Raw genomic sequence first — 6,266 nt, forward strand, 5'->3', positions numbered from 1 at the left:
ATCTTTTCCAAAGTCTTACCGTGGACTGACAAAAGTCCAATCGGACGGTAAGACTTTGGGTGATGGTAGTCGGATTTTCCCGGTTTGGGAAGTGTCACGACTGCCGCACGCTTCCACGGCTTCGGGAAGTATCCCACAGCGAGGCACCTGTTGGCTATCTCTAGGAAGAGCCGCTCATCTGCCTCAATGCTTTTGGCACTGATATCTGCCGTAAACGCGTCCGATCCAGGTGCTTTGCGAGCACTGAAGTCGTGAACCGCCTCCCTGAGTTCCGCAATGGTGAAGGGCGGATCATCCGCTGCACAGGATAACTCGCACAGCGGACGGTCCGCCCCCCTCCTCATTGCGGAGTGTACGGGAGTGTCATCCTCCAGCCTGTCGTCCGGAAAGAACGTAGCTGCAAGGAGTTCTGCACTTTGCTTGGGATCAAGAGTCACTCCGTCTCTCACAAGAAGTTTGTCTTCTTGCTTTTTCGAGGTTTGACGGAGGACTCTGTAGATTCCGTCCCAAAGGCTTTCGCCTGTTTGCGCGGTGCAGTACTCCTTCCAGCTATGGGTCTGCGCCGCTTGTGCGGCAGACTCATATTTCTCCCTGGCTTCGAGGTACTGGCGGATGACGAATTCCCTCCTTGTTGGGGCCGCGCAGCGTATGCGTCTCTTTTTGGTGACCGCATCTCGCTGCAGGACCCGAAGTTCGGAGGTCATCCACGGGGGTTCATACTTCAGTAGTCGCTTCAGCTTTGGGATCGCGGCCTCACACGCCTGTCGAACCGCCTCCTGATATTCGAGGACAACGTTTTCGATGTCCTCGGGGGCGGTTACGGCCGACACTCTTTCCACTCGGATCTGGCGCTTTTGGAGCTGTAAGATTAGTTCCTTTCGGAACTTATCCCAGTCTGCCTTGCGTGTGTTATATATCCGAGTGGTTGGTGCTGGGCCGGGTGCTTTTGCACGGCCAGCGCGGAGTCCTATCCTTAGAGCGTTGTGATCGGAGCTTACCATGTCGGGGTCCACCCACCAGGACTCCATCCTTGACAGGATACTTTGGCTGCACACCGTAATGTCGACTCTGCTTGTACAGAGCCGACCTCCTCGAACCACTTGAAAAGTGGGTTCGGTACCTGTATTCAGGATGTGCAGCTGATGGTCGTCAAAGTATCCTGCCAATTCGGCTCCCCGGTGGTCCTCACCCGTGCTACCCCACCATGGGCTCCACGCATTGAAGTCACCTCCAATCACAACACTCAAGGTTCCCAATTTTGATCGGACGCTGGAGAGACGTTCCAGGTATGGATCCAGGGGTTTGTCTCCTTCCAGGTAAACGGATACTAATCCAAGTGTCCAGTCGGAGAACTCAATGGTAATTGCCACTATGTTCTCCGACTGAAGGCTCGGATCACACGTTACCTGGAGGTCTTTATCAAAGACCACTATTGCGGCCTTTGCTGGATTGGTCCTATTTATCCCCTGGTCCATTTGATAGACGCGAACCCCTGGGTATCGCTTCAAGGCACCTTGATTACCTGTATAGGGTTCCTGCAGCAGTGCCAGGCTCACCTTCTGGCTGACAGCTTCTGCCATCAGCTCATCGGTCGCCAATCGCTTCCGCTGCAGGTTTACCTGTATCATGTGCCTTGAAGCAGTATCCCTGGGCCCGCGACCTCCTGGATTTACAACCGCGGTGCCCTTAGCAGTAGCACACGCCGAGGCGGGCAATGGCATCCCATTTCCGCCTCACCGGACAGTCACTGCTAAACGCACCGTGATCCGTCTTGTCCAGCTTCGCGTGACGGCAGTTAATGCAGCTGGGCGTCTCCCCCACGACATAGTCGGGGCATTCGCTCCTTACGTGTGGTTCCCCGCAGTGACTGCAAAGGTCCGAAGACTCTTTGCAGTGGCGCCGTCCGTGCCCGAAGGCTAGGCATTTCGAGCACTGAATGAGGGGCGAGAAGTCCTCGACCTTCGACCGCTTAAGGTCAAGATGGACGGACCCCTCGTCCGTCATGCGACGCCACAGCGGAGGGGCCACTCGCAGGACGACATGTGTGAGGTGCGGATTGCGGCACCTCCGACGGAAACATGTTTCCGTCGTTTGTTGGTCTTTCTGCAGGCCTGTGAAGAGCTCTTTATTTTGCGCTCTTAGGGCTGCAATGACCTCCTCATCCTTGAGGCAAGCGAGGACGTCTCGGATGATCAACATCGGGTTTTTCCCCCTCGCCTCTTGGACTTGAAGGCCCGCATTAGCCCCGAGTCGCGTCTTCACAGCCTCGACCTCGGTTCTTGTGCCGCAAGTGAGCACCACCTTCCTGTTACGCACTTTGCGAACACTGTCCACCTTAGCGCCGGTTTTAGTGGCGTCTACGGCCACTCTAATTTTGGCGACAACATTGTCGCTCGAATCATCGGGTGACTTGCTAGTCACCACGATAGAGTGGCCGGACTTAGCCGGCGCCTTGGCGGCCATAGCCGCATACGAAGGTGGTCCTTTGGCCTGTGCAGGCTCCTCCAGGAGCTTAGTTGTTGTAGCTCCCAGACTTCGCACCTCACTAAGCATATCCATAGCCTCCCGTCGCATGGACTTAAGTTCTCCTAGAAGGGAGCCCAGCTCCACATCGGGTGGATGAGCGGGCAGCCTCGTGTTAATATGTTGAATTACATCGAATTCAACAACGCGGCGGAGTGCCTCCAACTCCTTCCGCAACTCCGCCGTCTGCCCGCCCACATCTGCCTTCTCCACCCGTTGTGTTAACAGCAGAATCTGCTCCGCGTGGCTTGACTCCCTTTTTGAGATGTCCTCTGCGTGTCTCCTCTTGATATTTGCGATCTCTAGCTGGAGATCGCGCCGCGCACTGTTCACTTGAAGAGTGGCCTCGTAAAGAAAGTTGAGGCCCTCAATGACTGTCGTTTTTATGGAGCCCTTGAGATTGCCGGATTTTTCAAGCTCTTCTTTAGCCCGCTGGTAATTTCGATTTGCGTCCTTCAGAAGGGTCGCTGTCGGGCTTTCGGGTTCCCCGGCGCTTACTGATCGCGTTCCAGAAGGCGGAGTGTGGAAATCCATACCCGCCTCCCATTGAAGCGCTTGCGCCAGGGTACTGCTACCCGGCTTACTTCCCGAGCCCGCACCGAAATCACTTCCGGTGAAAGAACCCTCCTCCGTGTCAATTTTTCGGCCAATTGCTGCACGCACTCTTCCCGGGTCTGAAGATGGACGTTTTGTGGCCATCGCCGTGGCCACCAACCCTTTGTCGCCAGGTCTAGTCACGCGTGTAGATTTGGCTGATGAAGACATTGCTGGAACGGCGGCACGCAAGTAATTTAAAAAAGAAAAAAAAAAAAAATAAAAAATAAATAGGGCAAACAAATCAAATTAACTTAGTAAAATATAAAATTGACAATAATAGAAAAATTTAAATATTGGAAAATAAAGAATTATTGTTTTTTTTTTTTTTTTTTTTTTTTTCAAAATTTACAAATTTTCAAATTTCACCGGGACCACTCGAAAGAGCTTGCTCTCCCGATTACAACAAGTCCAAACACGGCTATTCTAGGGTAATACACACAGTAAAAATATTAAATCAATATAAAAATTTAAAAAGTCCTGATAATATAAAATATAATAATAATTTTATAATTCTGCCGGGGCCAATCGATAGAACTTAAAATCGCAGTTTAAACGAGCCCAAACTCGACTTCCCTAGCTTCCTTGGTCCCAGAGATAGGGCCAAGGGGGTGAGGTATACCGGGGGGGGGGGGGAGGGGGGGGGGGAGTTTCGTGGGGAACAATATTGGGGTATGAATGATTTTTGTAAGGGGGGGAGGGGGGGTGTTAGTAAGAAGAGGTGACAGTTAGGTGGTTAATGATGAGATGTAGGGGGTTAACAATTAGTAGGGGATATTGACTTGGTTATACCTCTGGTGTTGTACCGCGATTTCTGCTTCAATGACGTGTGTTCGGCGATGCGGTGTGTGACCGGCGTTATAATTTGGCAGATCCACAGTTTTCCAATGTTATCGTATCATTGGTACGAAGAACCGAAGTGTGATGGGTGACAGCTGACAATTGTCACTTGTCTAAGTTGTTCGAAAACCTCGTGGCTCCGCGTGCTTCCGTCTCCCATACAAAGCCTACGAGGTTATAAGTGGCACTTTTATCTTCAAGTATCTTCGCAATCCAACGTCCGATTTTTTTCAAATTTGGATTGCTGTACACGTCTCGATCAGCGCTACAGGAATTAGTTTATATATTTATATATTAGTGTTGCGTTCCTCGATAACTGCAGCGACGACTCGGGGCAGTTGACTCAAAGTCCAGGCCCTGTATCTATGGAGCGCGCTGCACAAAACTTTCACAAACACTAATCCTGGTGATTTAAAAGCTATCGAAACACTGAACCAAATTTCACTGAAAACGATTCACTATTTACCACTGAAATGATTTTTTACAACGGAGCTTTATGTTGATGACACGGTAGTTGGGTCAAAAAGTGGGTTAGGTTAGGTTAGGTTAGGTTAGGTTAGGTTAGGTTAGGTTAGGTTAGGTTAGGTTAGGTTAGGTTAGGTTAGGTTAGGTTAGGTTAGGTTAGGTTAGGTTAGGTTAGGTTAGGTTAGGTTAGGTTAGGTTAGGTTAGGTTAGGTTAGGTTAGGTTAGGTTAGGTTAGGTTAGGTTAGGTTAGGTTAGGTTAGGTTAGGTTAGGTTAGGTTTTTTTTTTTTTTTTTTTTTTTTTAAATTAGACAAGCACCCTCGAAGGTGATGTCTCGCGTGGTTCGTCCTTCCATCAATCGGAAGGAATTGTGATCCTATTTTTGTAAAATGATCTGGATTTATTGTGCTGATCATATTAATTTATACATTATCTATATTTTATAGCTGTTACTCTTACTTATTACTATTACGATTATTACATATTTATTCTATACTGTTCTACTTATATTAATTCTGTACTTGTTGTTTTACTTGGCCGAAAAGTATACTAAAACATTTTTACAAAATTCCTTATAATTATTAGTTTATTAGTACGACTACATTAGGGCATATTTCAAGTGATATTTGATAGGCCATATTTTTATTAATAACGACACCAACGTGCGTATTGCTTACTGTCACAGTGAAGATTTTAGCAGTCACCATTAAAACATAGATGATACAAACATACACATGAGTACCAGCGGTTTTTTTTTTTTTTTTTTTTTTTGTTATTATTATTATTATATAAATAATATTTTTTTTTTTTTTTTTTTTTTTTTTTTTATTCCGCTTTATACCCTGCCGTGCGTATAAGACTTATTACTATTACATATTTTATCTTGCTTGATATCATATAACTTTTTAATTTCTACAATTGCGTGGCATAGCATGCCTTGTTTATCTATAACTTATAGATATTACAAGCATTACCGTTCATCAAATATTTATTTTTCACCATTACAATAGTTTTCATGAGAGCAACAATTTCCATAGCCAAATCATTGCACTCATGCATTACATAGATACATTTACTACACGACTATTTTTAGCAATTTAATGTAATTTATACAACCGTTACAAATACATATTATTTTAATTATTATTATTTATTTTATTTCAATCAACATACTATATATACAGTATATTCTATACCTTGTATAAATGCTTTTACACATTTTATATGTTTCAAATAAAACTGTGTACTTTTGTTATAAGTTAATACCATTTTCTGCCTATGAGTCGCCACGTTTACTTATAATTTTATTATTTCATTACATACATTACACATTACTATATTTACATGTTTTTATTTGCTATTTACTTTGGCTAAGTAATTGATTGATACAAGGGATGTTTTAATATTTATCTTATATAATAAAGTATATGCTTTTCTATATTCGTTAGTATATTTATTTATATACCTATATAATTAAAATTCTTTATCATAATTTATTGTTCAGTTATTAGTAATAAGATCTATAAATATATTTTTATCTTGATTTTTTTTTTCTCTCCGATTTTATTTTTCCATTTTCTAATAATTAATGTTTGCAACTATTAAGTTCATTGGATGACATCTCGGATAATAATTGATATTTATGTATTATACAATTAACGATTGTTTACTTGTTTATTTATGTTACTTATTTATTATATAGTTATAATTATATACTTTTTAATTGTAGGTATTGATACTTTATGTACTGATATACTGCAACAACTCTGATTTAAAATTATTTTATAACTTATACACTTTAAAGTGTTACTTATAATAATTTATAACTAATTTGTTTATTTAGGAG

Source organism: Leptidea sinapis, chromosome 4, assembly GCF_905404315.1.
Source record: "Leptidea sinapis chromosome 4, ilLepSina1.1, whole genome shotgun sequence".
Classification (NCBI taxonomy): Eukaryota; Metazoa; Arthropoda; class Insecta; order Lepidoptera; family Pieridae; genus Leptidea; species Leptidea sinapis.